Source organism: Peromyscus californicus, unplaced genomic scaffold, assembly GCF_007827085.1.
Source record: "Peromyscus californicus insignis strain IS unplaced genomic scaffold, ASM782708v3 Scaffold_12__1_contigs__length_115047231, whole genome shotgun sequence".
Classification (NCBI taxonomy): Eukaryota; Metazoa; Chordata; class Mammalia; order Rodentia; family Cricetidae; genus Peromyscus; species Peromyscus californicus.
Genome location: NW_026294413.1, coordinates 63217553 through 63233089, shown reverse-complemented (window position 1 = coordinate 63233089; position 15537 = coordinate 63217553). Strand labels below are relative to the sequence as shown.

The 15537-nt window shown below is 45.2% G+C and overlaps 1 protein-coding gene across 7 annotated transcripts in view; it reads left to right on the top strand.

Moving 5' to 3' along the window:
- The window catches only part of Spata13 (spermatogenesis associated 13), a 222753-nt gene that overhangs the window by 96262 nt on the left and 110954 nt on the right, over positions 1-15537 (top strand). Inside the window, exon 1 of one of the 7 annotated variants that reach the window (XM_052733038.1) lies at positions 14997-15229. The exons of the other annotated variants lie outside the window; for them this stretch is intronic. The gene's annotated coding sequence lies outside the window, so the exon portion shown is untranslated. Of the gene's footprint in view, positions 1-14996; positions 15230-15537 lie in introns of those variants that run through there. 7 annotated transcript variants of the gene reach the window in all.

Genomic DNA, 15537 nt, shown 5'->3' with positions numbered 1-15537 from the left:
GTTTTCCAGCTCACTCACTCACTCACTCACTCACTCACTCACTCATTCACTCATTCACTCACTCACTCACTCACTCACTCACTCACTCACTCATTCATTCACTCACTCACTCACTCATTCACTCACTCACTCATTCACTCACTCACTCATTCACTCACTCACTCACTCACTCATTCACTCACTCACTCACTCACTCACTCATTCACTCACTCATTCACTCACTCACTCACTCATTCACTCACTCACTCACTCATTCACTCACTCATTCACTCACTCACTCACTCACTCACTCACTCACTCACTCATTCACTCACTCACTCGACTTCCTCTTTCCATGGTTTCAGGTCCCCAAAGCCAGCTGTCATCTGAAAATGACTGCCAGAAAGTTTTGACACAGAAAACTCATAAATAGCTTACTTTTGAATAACCTCTCCTGAAGTGTACCCTATTCTCTCTTTCTCTGTCTCTCTCTCTTTAATCTTCCTTTCTTAATTAATTAAGTAATTACATTTTGGATTTTTGAGACAGGGTTTCTCTGTGTAGCCCTGGCTGTTCTAGAACTCAGTCTGTAGCCCAGGCTGGCCTTGAACTCAGAGATCCACCTGCCTCTGTCTCCCACGTGCTGGGATTAAAGGCGTGCGTATGTACCGCCACCACCACCCAGCTCTGTTTTATCATTAGTGATTGTTATTAGTCTTACAGCACACTTTATCGTAATATGTGCACATATGAAACTATAGTGCTCAGAACTATCTACAGCACCATGTCTCCTGTGGATCTGAAGGAATATTTTATAGTATATGGCACTCCCTAAGTGCCATATAGGTGACGGGGGGATGTTATGGGTGTCTGGGGGATGGTTTCAAAGGAATTGGTGTAGAGGGCCGGTAGGACATGGTGTTGTTCTTTTCCTTATGACATCATAGTTTCCTTTTGATATCTGTTTTTCATATCACACACACAAACACACACACTCACAAGCCAATAAAACTTATTCTTCTGGAAAACCAGGTCTCTTGTTAATAAGGCCCAGCAAGTCCAAGGGCCCAAGGACAGGTTACGTACACTGGTTCTTGGCATGACACTTTAAAATGACTTCTAGCCTTGGGCTAGTTGACTGAGTCTGCTTTGTTTTCTGTAAAAAATGAAGCCTGGTATTCTTGAAAGCTCTATTTTTCCAAATAATAATAATAATAATAATAATAATAATAATAACACAACAGTGGGCGAATTGGCTGTTCATTATTAGCTGGCAGGCTGATGCTATTCTGTTGTTGGCTAACTTCTTTCTCTCCTCCCTGCTTGTGAGTGGATGTCTGGCTTATCCATGTTAGAAGTCAGACATCACCATTTGTCCTCAGTCTGCTTTCTAGCTGTCATTTCTTCCCCACTCAAGTTCAAGGTTATACTGTTTAGCTTCAGTATTCCTTGAAGCGTAATGGATTTGAACACTGCTGTTCTGGATTCATCATTGCTTTTAATCATTAAGAACATCGTAAGAGCTAACTCTTAGATATGATGGGTCAGCACCACGAGGCTGATGCAGGAAGATTTGTGGTTTCAAGAACAGCTTGGGCTACTGAGTGAGAGCTTGTCAAAAGTCCTCTTCCCTTAATAGACACGTGGAGGAAAACGGCATTCTTTCAGGAGAATGCAGGCAGCTGTTGATGTGGCCGACATGATCTGCCTTAGGTAAATCAGAGAAGTAACCCCTTTGATTCTTCTTTGTTCTCCCAATAAGATGCATCTGGCATATGACATGACCTGCTCTTGCATTGCTACCTCATCTCCTGTGAATCTGAGAGACTGAGAGGCATGATATTTTCATCTTTGCATCTCTGGTTTTGACAGTCTAGTGGTTGTACATGCCTTTTGGAGCCATGCTGGTTCGGAAGAGTTACTAGTTTGGATAGTGTCTTAGTTGGGGTTTCTATTGCTGTGAAGAGACACCATGACCCTGATAACTCTTATGAAGGAAAACATTTAATTGAGGTGGCTTATAGTTTCAGAGGTTTAGTCCACTATCATCATGGTGGGACATGACGGCATGCAGGCAGATGTGCTAGAGAAGGAGCTGAGAGTTTTACATCTTCATCCTGCAGGGAACAGGAAGTGAACTCTGTCTACACTGAGTGTAGTTTGAGTGTAGGAGACCTCAAAGCCCGCCCCCACATTGACACACTTCCTCCAACAAGGCCACACCCACTCCAACAAAGTCACATCTCCAAATAATGCCACTCCCTATGAACTTATGGGGGCCAATTATATTCAAACTACCACATAGACACTGTTTTTAGTATCAGGCCTCTACTAAAGCTCTTGGGACACATCTCCTATGGTGGAGTGGGGTACTGTATGATAACCACATCCTGCTTCTCTCCCTGAGTGCCATGCAAGATGACAATGGGGCCATTATAAGAGTTTCAAAGGAAGTGCTGTGGACAACCAGAAGCTCTACTCTCATGTCCACAAGGCAGTATGGCCTAGTTTTTTGGAGGGAGGGAGAGAGAGTGTGTGTATTTATGTGTGCTGAGACACATGTATGTGTAGTGTATGTATATGCTTGTACATGTGGAGGTAAAAGGTCGACCTCAGGTGTCATTCATCAGGAGCCATCCACATTTTTTAAAAAATTTATTTTATGTATTATTATGTGTATGCATGTAGAATGTGGGGGGGGCATGCCCATGTCACAGTGCTTATGTGGAGGTTAGAAGACAACTTAAATTAGTTGATTCTTTCCTTCCACCATGTGGGTCATGGAGACCACCTGCTGATCTTTCACTGGCCCCCATATCTACCTTTCTAAGTTTAAGACAGAGTCTCTCACTGGCCTGGAACCCTCCAAGTAGACTGGGCTGGCCGGCCAGAAAGCTGCCTGTCTCTGCCTTCACAGCACTGGGTTTACAAGCATGTACCACACCTGAGGGGTGTGTGTAGTGGGGTGGGAGTCTGGAGCGCACACTCAGGTCATTATGCTTGCATGGCAAGAATGTTACTTTTAGATTTTTAAGTGAAATTTCTGTGTTAGATCTAAGAAATAAATTCTGTGTTTTAAAATTCTCTCAATAGACCAGACAGCTTGGATGATATCTCAGTCTGTTGCCTGGACTGCTGTATCAGCATACCATATAGTAGGTGGCCTTGGCAGCAGAAATGTATTTCTCACAGCTTTGGAGGCTATGAGGTCGAAATCTAGACATGGCAGATGCAATTTCTGGTAAAAACTGCTTCCTGACTCACAGAAATTCTCATATGACAGAGAGAGTAAGGGATTTGTTTGATATCTATTCTATCTATCTATCTATCTATCTATCTATCTATCTATCTATCTATCTATCTATCTATCTATCTATCCATCCATCCATCCATCCATCCATCCATCCATCCATCCATCCATCCATCTATCCATCCATGTGACTTCTCTTTGCATTATTCACTTAAGGCAGGGTCTCTTACTGAACCTGGAACTTAACATTTTTTGGCCTGCCTGCAAGCCCATCTGTCTCTGTCTCCCATCCCAAGCACTGGGGTTACAGGTGTGCATGGCCCCACACCTGGCTTTTGTGTGGGGCCTGGGGATCTGAGCTCAGTTCCTCATGCTTTCACAGCAAGCATTTTACCCTCTGAACCATCTCCCCAGTCCCTTTAAACCCCACCCATAAAGTAACAAGTCCATATTCACCCCTTCTCCCACTCCTGGCAACCATCATTAACATTGCTATCTCAGCAGGCATGAAATGCTGTCTCCTTGGTTTTGAGATGCATTCTCTTGATGTATAATGATGTTTATATCTTTTTATATGTGCTTATTGGTGATTTGAATCTGTTTCCATATTCGTCTGTTCAAGTTCTGTGCCAGTTTAACTGGATGACTTGTCATTTTGTTGTTGAGCTGTGTTCCTTACTTTAGATTTTAGATTCTTATTAGACCAGTGGTCTGCAACCATCTCTCCCATTCTACAGATTTTCATTTTACTCAGTGCTTGTGTTCTTTGCCTCAAAGTTTCTAATTTTAAAGACTCCAACTGAGCTATTTTTTTTTCTGTTGTCTTGTATATCTGTCCTTATGCCAATACCACTATCTTGATTTCTGTAGCTTTGTGGTAAGCATTGAAATTGTGAGATATAAGGTATCCTTTTCAAGAACATTTATGCTCTACTAGGTCCCTTAAATTTTCATAATGAATTACAGGATCAGCCTTCAAATTTATGAAACATAATTAGCTAGGATTTTGATGGTCTTACATTGAGTCTGTAGATGAATTTGAGGCACATTTCCCTTCTGACCGTGGTGAATCCATTTATTGAGGTCTTGAATGTCAACACTGTTTTATAGTTTTTCAGTGTACATTTTGTTTTTCCCTGGTGAAAGTGTCCCTACGTGTTACTTTTCTCTGGTGCTGTTGTAGATGGAGTTCTTTCCTAGAGCTACTGTGGGAATGGTTTATTGCAGTGATCAAGACATGGGGCTGGCTCTTTTTCATTTTATCTTTATCTAGCAGCTTTCTGAGCTTATTTCCTAGTTCAGTGGTTTCTTAGTGTTATACTTATTATATTTTCTGTGTAAGATTATGACACAGGGAAAGAGATGATGGTACTTCTTTTCCAGTCTGAATGCCTTTATCTCCACATTTTTGCTGAACTGTGCTGGGCAGAATGATGGGGACCAGAAATGGTGACTGTGGCACCCTACCTTTGTCCTGGGAGAGAGTGTCTATTCTTTCACGATGCAGTGTGCATACTTAGAGATGATTTTGTCAGCTTGAAGACTTTTCCTGGCTAGTCCTTTGTTTATTGGGTGTTTCTATCCTGAATAGGAGTTTAATTTTTAAATGAAATGATCATATAATTTTTTCATAATGGTAATAATGTATCCCATTATGAGATTAATTTTTCCTCAGATGCATTTAAATTTTGAAAAATAATCTTTATCAATTGTACAGTGTATTTTGATCATATTTGCTGCCCTCTTCCAGCATAAGTGATTTTTTTAATATGTTTAAGACATCCTCATTTCTTCTTTTTTGTAGAAAGACAACTTTTTTTTTTAAAGATTTATTTATCATGTATACAGTGTTCTGCTTACATGCCAGAAGAGGGTACCAGTTCTAATTATAGATGGTTGTGATCCACCATGTGGTTGCTGGGAACTGAACTCAGGACTTCTGGAAGGACAGCCAGTGCTCTTAACCTCTGAGGCATCTCTGCAGCCTCAGACACCCTCATTTCTATGACAATCCCAGTCTATTGTGATATATAATCATTTTCTTGTTGATGGACTTGGTTGGCTAGTGATTTTATGACTTCTGTTTCTATAGTCATAAGGATGACTGATTGGTGTGTGGTTGTTAGGGTTGCCTTTTTGAGACATTGAAGGTGTCACCAGGCTGACCTCGAACTTGAGATCCTCATGCTTCAGTTTCCTGAACTTTGGGACACAGTCGTGGATCACCATGCCTAGCTGTTGTGTGTTTTCCTCTTCTGTCATATCTTTTTCTGCTTTTGTTATCAGGGTATGCTGGCCTCATAGATTGAGTTTGGTAGTGTTCCTTTTCGGCCCATCTTATGGAAGATTTTGTGAAAAATCGATATTATTTCTCCTTATTTGATTCCAATTTTGAAAGGGCCAACTATCATGCCATCATATCCTACCTTCTCTCAAGCCACGCCAAACATTCCATCTTTCCCTGTGACCAAGTCTCACCTCCATGACCTCTCACCCATGTCCCACCTCCATGACCATTTCACCCATGTCCCACCTCCATGACCCTTTCAGTCATGTCCCTCCTCCATGACACTTCACTGGTGTCCCACCTCCATGACACTTTCTGCTTTTCAACTGCTCTGGCTTCTGAACTCGTATAGCTAGTGGTTAAACCCCACAAGCACCCTACCAGTGTGCCCTGGGGCCAGGTGGCTGCACCCTGCTGTTCCGCATGCTTGGCCTCTGTGGTCCACTCTGAAAGTGACCTCATTAAGGATGATGGCTGCAGTATCCACTTCCCATAATGCCCTGAAATACCCGGTACACCACAGCAAGGAAAAGGGGCATCCTTTTCTACATTTCCACAGATTAAAGGCTCTAAAAAGTCTTTGTGAGGGCCTCTTAGGACGTGAGATTCTTCAGGTCAGAATCAACTCTAAGGAATGTTTATATGGATATATATCTTCATATTGATACATCTCTTCATGTGGATATATATATCTTCATATGAATATATATACATATATATATATATATCCATATGGATATATCTCCATAGGTGCCCGTGCTGTACAGTATGCCCATATCATGACCATGTTATTTCAAACGTGGACCTAAGTATATCAGAGAATGAAACAGTAGGCAGCATCCTGGGATCCAACCCTGGCTGTTTCACAGTGAGCTGACTGTTCTGTTCTGAGGCTTGCCTTCTTTCTCTTTCCCTTGTATAATATAGAATTAGTTTAAGCCCAGGAATAAAAGTATAGATTGTCGCCGGGCGGTGGTGGCGCACGCCTTTAATCCCAGCACTCGGGAGGCAGAGCCAGGCAGATCTCTGTGAGTTCGAGGCCAGCCTGGGCTACCAAGTGAGTCCCAGGAAAGACGCAAAGCTACACAGAGAAACCCTGTCTCAAAAAACCAAAAAAAAAAAAAAGTATAGATTGTCTAGTACAATATTTTATATTAGTAGACAAGTCATAAATGATGACTTACAGGGGTGTCTTCAGCTTCTTTTCAGTGACTCTGATATTAGCCATATCCTAATATCTACTTATTATCTACCGTGTTCTGGTATTAATTTGAACTAATAGGTGACTATTTCAGTGAAGTCCTAGGTTTTGCTTATGTTTGATTAGCTGAAATCTGTCCTCATTCAGTTCTTTGGCAAAGGAGCATCCTACTTCCTCCCTTTAATTCTATGGGCTAGCTTTGGAAACTTGTTATAGACTGTCATTTTTCCTTGACCAGAGGAATTGTGAGTCTGAGGAAGTCTTCAAGAGCTCATGAGCCCAGACTCAGCTGCAATGTACTCCAGTTCCCACGCTCACTGCTGGATGCCATCTGCCCCACTCCTCATCTGTCACCTGGAGATAAGGTCATGCCTCCGAGCATCCTTCTGAGAAAGCGGATTCGGGTGACAGGCCTTTAACACTGCACGTGGCCTGGCAGGGTCTGATAAATAGGTGCAGTAGGTGTGTCCTTCCTCCTTGCCATCTCCAGGGCTTCAAACAGGATTTGGCATGTAAGAAATGTTGAAACAGAAGCCAGCAAGGTAGCTCGGCAGGTAATGGCGTGTGCCCCCAAGTCTGACAACCTGAATTTGAGCCTCAGAACCCATACATTCCTGCAGGCCATCATCTCCTCCCCATGTGCTGTTTTGGCACAGACATACAAGCACACAAATGTACATACAGCAATAAGTTCTTTTAAAAAAGGTAGTAGTAATAATAATAATAATAATAATAAAAACAGAGTGAAAGGTTTTCCTGGGGGATGGTGTTTTGTTTTGCTTTTGTAGTGCTTGGAATTGAATTTCGGGCTTCCAGATACTAGGCATGGGCTCTGTCACTGAGCTTTCCTAGCCTTGAGTGAAGTGTTTGGTTGGCAAACCACTTGTAAGAAAATTCCTGTTTTTCTGTTTGTATATAGCAAGGGTTCCTGCTTTTGGAAGGCAGCCCGCCTGTGTGAGACCATTGTAGACATGGGCTGAGAGATGCTTTCCCAGGAGCCTCTGTGGACAGACAGGAGGAGTGGGGCTCCTTGCTGCTCTCGATGGGCTTGCTCGCCTTTCTGAACTGTGCCCTTATTCCTGGTGGTGCTGCTAGGGTTAAAACCATCGGCCGTGTAGATGGTATCAGTGTTGGGAAAGCTCAGCATGTTGTTTCACTTCATTACTCAGGACAGGTAAACAGAGCTGGTCCATTAAACCCAGACCCGGCGAGCAAGGGCCACTCTTGCAGGGACACAGGGACATTGGTGCCCACGCTGGATGAGTGGCACACAGGGGCCTCGTTCTTTACTTATTTTTGCTGCATTTGGGATCAGGGTGTATGAAGCCCTGTAGCAGACATCTAGTCACATGCACATTCCTTACTTGTATAGCCTGCTGGGAAAGCTGGAGAGAGATGGCTGTGAACCTGGACAGCCCTAACACAGCAAAGGTATAGCCTTTCGGCTACATGGTTAGTATTCCCAGTGCTTTACCTCTTACTAATTGTAAATTTTTTCATCTCTTTTGCTTTTATTTGCACATTAGGAGGGATGTGGTTTTGGTGTATGAAATCATATCAATTGAATATAGAAATTTTTAAATTTTTTTCATCACACACATTAAAGATACTGAGAACAAGATTCTTCTGGACAGTTGGCATTGTCCCTGATTTCCCTGAGGACAAATGTCCTCTTACCCAGCAGGATCCAGTGGCAGAGCCAGAAACTTTAGTCAAGGGCATCATCACTCTTTAAACTTTGCGCACAAAAGAGCAGTGTCCCGATGTTGGAACCCTTGCTAAAGAGTTTTCAAGGAGGCACAAGTTAGGCCTTTCAACCCCCTCCTAATGCTCTGTGCTGGGGCAGCGGCCTTCCTTCATTGGTGCACCTGGACTGTGAGAGGAAGAGACGGAGGTGGATTCCACTCTGTACCGGGTCAGAAATAGGGAAGGTGTTCATTCTAATACTGGTTTGCTCTGCATTAGTCTTTAGAATAATGCCCCAAAGTGTCCTGAGACATGGTGGCAGTGTTTTTCATCTAGAAAAGCCTGCGCTGTTGTAAGGGTTCATGTGGAGTAAGTGTGTTGTGAGAACGACTGGAACTCCATGGCTTCCTCCCCGTGGTGCTGTGTGTTGACTGATTTCGAATATAAAGGGGCATGGCGTCATCAGTGCTGACCGAGAGTGACATATTTTTATGAAATCTGTGGGAAAGCCATTTGGAGTGTCCCCTGGGAACCTCTGGATGCGCTCCTGAACTGAATCGTCAGAGCACTTTCCCGGGTCCCTGCCACTCCCGGCCTAAGCTCCGTTAAGTGGGTGCAGCGTGGACCGGGAACCATTGACACAGGCATTGCCAACAAACAACTGCACATACGTGGGCAAGTGGGGAGGGCACAGACAGAGCCACCAGAGCACCGGCATCGTTGCTGCCCGCCTCCCCCCAACACCCCGCCGTTGATGCCAGTTTTGGTTTCTCTTGAGTGTATGTTTAACCTGTTGGTTTTTCCTCGCTCTGATGTGGGGTGGTTGTTATATATTAACTTAATGCCAGGCAGCAGCACAGACTTCTCAATCACGCTGGTGGATTTTGTGTTCAGAGTAGGACAAAGTTCAGAGCTCTGCTAATTTCATGGTCTGGACTCCCCAGCTTAGCGACTGGACCCCAAATAAAACCATACCTGCTGTGGTGTGACCTTGTAGTTTGCTGCTTTTTGGTTTTTTTTTGTTGTTGTTGTTGTTGAGACAGGGGTTTTTTTTTTTTTTTTGTATAGCTCTGGTTGTCCTGAAACCCTTGTAGACCAGGCTGGCCTCAAACTCAGTGATCTGCCTGCCTCTGCCTCCCTCGTGCTGGGATTAAAGTCGTGCGCCACCATCACCTGGCTTGCAGATTGTTGCTTTTATATAATGTTCTTTAGTTATGGTCGTGAAAATCGGTTAGGAATCATGTGGAGTGAGTGCTGTTCTGAGTCTGGAGTCTAGTGGCAGAGCTGGAGATCCACCCGTGCTTTGTTGGTTCAGGGTCCAGGCAGATGCCGTGGTGGTTCTGTGTCGCTGATTGGCATTCAGAGTAGGTTTCTGTTGCACTGCTCCAGGGGACCTGCTTTGTAACTGTGTTTATTGCCAGTTTGGGCTCCCTCCACTGCGTGAGGTTTAATAGAAGCCTTTCCTCAGAAGGAAGGCTGCAGCACCACATTGGGAACCTTTGTGGTGTGGAGTAGATGCCACTTTCTGTCCCCAAAGACCTTGCTGGAAGTGCTTTGTTCCCACCAGTGCCTGCTGCACGGGACAGACACCCAGGGACGTTTATTGCTTGCTTTATAAAGGGTTGTCTTCATGAGGGATTTATTTATTAGCAAAATACTGCTGCGAGCATGATTTTTAGGGGCCCATAATTTAGACTTTACTGGTTCAAGGCTGTAATTTTTTTTTCTAAAGCTATCTGGAGATCCATTCACTAAAGAAATAAGCTTTTGCTGAAAATTAGGGATTGAGAATTGAAAGTGCTGAATGAAGTTATGACTTTTGTATTACCTCTGGAAATAATTGCTCCTTTAACTCAAAATCCATTAGTAGCCTGGGTATAATTTTTTTGACATCATGGTTATTAATGCCTTTTAACAAGGTCTCATTTCAGAAACCTTAAGCAAAATCACTGATTTTAATATAATAGTCATGGTATTTTAGAAATCAAATGATGTATTTATTGTAGATATCCAGTTGCCCTAATTTAACTTAGAAGATGTATACATAAATACGAGTTACTTTCATGACCCATGTATTAGTCAAAGTTCCCCAGAAAAACAGAATCTGTAGGTTTTACAACATGTGTGGGCAGATAGGTGTGTATCCATCCTTATCTGGGGTTTTTAAATGTTGGAATATTTTCATAAACATAATGAGGTATGCCATGGAGATGGAGCTCAAGTCTGAACACACAGTTCAGTTCTATTTCATAGATACGTTATACGTATGGCCCAAAGTAATTTCATATAGCCATTTTAATAATTTTGTCTATGAAACAAAGCTCGTGGTGTGGAATTCTTAACTGGGGTATGTATTAGCTTCTCCGTTAGCTCAACAAAGTGACTGAGGCAGATCACTTACAAAGAGAAAAGAGCTTACTTGGTTGACAATCTGGGGCACTGAAAGTCCAGACAGCACAGGGCCTCTGGTGAGGCGGCATGGGGCTGTAGCACCTCATGGTGGATTGCAGTGAGGAAGCCCGAGAGACTGGGTGGGGCAGGCTCAGGCCCAGCTCCTGTGAGGAATTCCTTAAGCTAGTGGTTCTCAACCTGTGGTTCAAAAAACCTTTTCGCAGGGGTTGCATATCGTATTTATATTACAATTCATAACAGTAGCAAAATTACAGTTATAAAGTAGCAACAAAAATCATTTTATGGTTAGGGGTTATGGGCAACATGAGGAACTGTATCAAAGGGTTGTAGTGTTAGGGTAGGTGAGAACCACTGCCCTAAGCCCTCCTGAAGGCACACTCCTACTGGCCTTAGAAACTTTCATTAGGCCCCACCTCTGGGAGGTTCCACATCATCTCGAATCCCCATACCCTGGGAACAAGTTTCCAACAAGGTGGGGAGGTGGGGTGAAGGAGAGGCACATATCTAAACTATAGCATGATGCAGATCTGTGTTCAAGTGTTTCACATTTGGGGGTTTTTAGATTTCAGATTTACACATTCTGAAAACTCAGCAAGGTAGGGGAGTGTCAAGGAAGGAGAGAGAGATTGAGAAATGCTGCTCAGCTTTGAAAGTAAGCTTGTAATTGTAGGGCCCCTGCAAGCTTAGAGTCAGCAGGGTGTGTCAGTAGGCTGGGAGTCCTGGCTGGAACTGATGTTTCAGTCTGGAAACCAAAGGTAATGTCTTAGGGTTTCTATTGCTGTGATGGAACACCATGACCAAAAAGCAGGCTGGGGAGGAAAAGGTTTATTTGGCTTACACTTCCATATTGCTGTTGATCAATGATGGAGGTCAGGACAGGAACTCAAGCAGGGCAGGAACCTGGAGGCAGGAGCTGATGCAAAGTCCATGGAGGGGTGCTGCTTACTAGCTTGCTCCCCATGACTTGTTCAGCCTGCTTTCTTATAGAACCCGGGACCACCAGCCCAGGGATAGCACGACCTACAATAGGCCTGACCCTTGCCCTTCAATCACGAATTAAGAAGATGGCTTCCAGCTGGAGCTTATGAAGACATTTTCATAATTGAGGTTCCCTCCTTCCGGGTGACTCTAGCTTGTATCACATTGACATAAACTTAACCAGGACAGTAGTCTCAGGCTGAGTTCCCTGTGTTGAGGACCCTCATGGTTCCTCTTAAGGCCTCCCTCTGAGTGGATGAGGCCCGCTCTCACTGTGAAGGATAACCAACTCTACTCAAAGCCTACAAACTTAACTACCACTCACATCTTTACATGTCCCCCTGCCCCCCCATAGGGACATCTAGGCTGGCACTGGACCAAACAAATGGGTACCATGGCCTAGCCAGGCTGACACATCACCCTTTGCTACCAGATGAGGAAATGTAGGCCCTGCAGCCTATGCAAGGACATGGTACGGAGGACATTCTCCTCCATCTGCCATGTGATGGAGTTGGACAAAGGAAAAGCAGAGAGCAGCTGGCAGGTGTGGGAGTAGCATCAGGAGAAGCGGATGCTGTGCCAGCCAAGTGAAGTTAGCCATATTCCACAGAAGTGTCACGGCCTGTCAAAGAAACACAATGACACTTGCCACATATGTGCTGGGGGCTGGTAAGTTGTCACAGAGGGAAGGATTTAGAGGAGGAGACTGGCAAAAACCAGTGCAGGAAACCTGAGATTCCAGAACTGAATAAAAATCAGAAGAGGCTGGAGAGGGGGTTCAGGTAGAGAAGTGATTACAAGGCTGGGACCTGAGTTCTGTCCCCAGAACTTACGTAAGAAGGTTGGGTGCAGTGGCACATGCTTGCAGTCTCAGCAGTGGGGAAGCAGAGAGAGGAGGCAGAGCTCCAGGCCAGTAGAGATCCTGTCTCAAAAAGAAAAATGGGGGTGATGGGGGGGTGGTAGTGGTGGGGGTAGGGGTGGTGGTGGTGGTGGATTTGGGCTAGAGAGAAGTGGCTTAGTCAGTACAGTGCTTGCTGTATAAGCATGGAGACTTGAGTTTGGAGATCCAGCACCCAGATAAAAGCTGGGCACACTGGTGTATGTCTATAAACCCACAGCTGGCAATGTGAACCCCCAGATCTCATTGGTCAGCTAACCTAGCAGAATTGGTGTGCTCCAGGGCCAGTGAGAGACTGTCTTAAAAACTAAGGCAGGAGAAGACATTTGACACCTCCTTCTGGCCTCCACACAGATGTGCACCCCATGTCCATGTGCACACACCCTACTAACATAAACATAATACTTACCCCCCCCCCCCCCACACACACACACACACTCACAAAGGTCCATGGTGTAGCAGGAGAATTTCTCTCCAGCTCCCGCCAAGCCCCGGCAATCCCGCAACCCACTTAAAAAATAAACACACAGACTCTTATATTATTTAAACTGCTTGGCCATTAGATCAGGCCTACCATTGACTAGCTCTTATACTTAAACTCAGCCCATTTCTGTTAATCTATATGTTCCCATGTGTTCCGTGGCTTTACCTGGTGTTGCCTTTACATGTTGCTCCCTGGACAGCAGGCTGGTGTCTCCCCACTCAGCCTTCCTGTTCCCAGAATTCTCTTCTCTACTTGTCCCGCCTATACTTCCTGCCTGGCTACTTGCCAATCAGTGTTTTATTTATACAGAGCAATATCCACAGCACCTTGGCATTCCTCAGGAATGATATTCAAGGTTGTCCTCTGGCCCCCACAGGCACATGTAACCAAACATACATGTGTGTGCCTGCAAACACCACACACACACACACACACACACACACACACACACACACACACACACACACCACACACACCACACACACCACACACACGCACAGAATAGAATACTAGGCTGCTAGTGTAACCCAGTGGCTGAGGTTACCTAGCATACTTGAGGCCGCAGTTGGATCCCCAACACTGGAAACAACCAAATCAAGGCCACAACAAACAAAACCTTCCAGTCGTGTTGTCTGAGCCAAGCCTCCAGCCCAAGTGACTCCACAATGTCCTTGGGATCTGAATCATGCCACCACGTCAGGCCTGGTGCTTTTAATCTTTCAGAATTTCTCGACCTTCAGTCTCTGGGAGCTGAAGAAAGATGGGGATGATGCAGGCCTGCCAGTTTTCTGCAGGGAAAAAAGAAGCTTGAGAAATGCTCGATAGGGCCACCAGGTAGGAAGGAGAGCCGGGGCTAGTGACATCATCAACCCATTGAGGAGAAAAAGGAAGACCAAGGAAGCTGAGTGCATTTGGCTTTGGATGTACTTGGGAAACGTTAATTGGCACATTCATCGAGAACCTGGTTACATTTCTGTACAGTCACACTTACCGTGGTGCTTAGTTAGTGGGGCTTAGTGTGACTCAGCTCTGTGGGTGAAGGTTTATGCAAACTGAGTAGCACCAGTGAAGAGACTTCTGTTCGTCCTTCTGGAGGAGGCTGCTCCAGGAAACATTGGGTTGCGTACAGTCATCCTGACAGGAGGGACTTTTTCCAAGGCAGTGCCCCCTGTTCAGCTGTTGTTATTGGACCCTTTACTGTCACACAGCCAACGCTCTTTGGCTTACAGAACTGTCTGCTCTGAAGTGAAGCCTGGGCCACTGCTGAAGTTCAGAGAAGTAGACACTTGTGAGTGGCCTTTGCTCTGCGGTTCTCAGCCCCCTTTCCCCCCCCCTCCCCCCGTGACTGTCCTGTGTCCCTGCACTCTTCTCTTTGTGGGAGTCAACAGGAGTCCGGGGTGCAGCTGCCTCACCAGGCTTGTATCTCAGAGGACTTTGCATGACTCTTGCCTATTCAGAGGAGGAAAGCAGTTCTGACGTATACAGCGGTCTCTCCATTTGTACAGCAGCAATCTTTGCTTGGGACGTAGGAATTCTCTGCAACCCTGGAGTCTTTCCACCCTTCTTTGGACTTTACTTTGTCCTCCTCTTGCCCTTCCACCTCTGGGCAGCTCTCCTTAAATACAGATGTCTCCCAGAACACCGATCTTTTGTGTCTTTTCTGAGTCAGGACTTGAAAGCCTGGTAGGTAGGGTGTGTTTCATGTGAAGGCCCTTGATGTTAATTTCTACTGTTCTCTCTTCTCACCGAGGTGGAGGCCCCTAAAAAGGACACAGCTTACCCAGGCCCCAGAGCACAGACATGGTCTCATCACTTCCTGGTTATACTTGTGGGAGGGAGCATCGTGGAGGCAGACCTTGAAGATCTCATAGGATTTTGAGAGGCTGCAAGGCAAAGGAACGGTCTTCCACGTGGGTGAGACCGGAGTGGAAGGAGTCAAGGGAACAGGCATTGCTCTCAGACACCAGTTTGCGTTTGGTTTGCATTGAGCAAAGCCTCCAGTACTGACCTTGCATGCAGTGCGTGCTCTGGAAGGTTTCTGAGAATGCCCACAGGTAAGGGCTGGTATGCATGATGAAAAACTTGAGGACTGGGCTTTATCCGGGAAGGGACACTGGGCACAATTCTGCGACGGGGCCCTCCAGGAAGGCTTCCCTGGTAACGTGGGCATTGGATGAGTGGACTGTAGAGTCGGAGCACGGCGTCAAAGTTGAGGAGGAGTAACCTAGCTCCGGGTAGAGAGTGACGTGGAGTGGGCAGGAGGGAGTGATCGAAAGACCTGAGTGCAGCGTGGGTGGGAAGTAGGTAACGCTAGGACAGGAGGATGATTGCCACACAGGTGTTTCTTGATTTGCAATAGTTG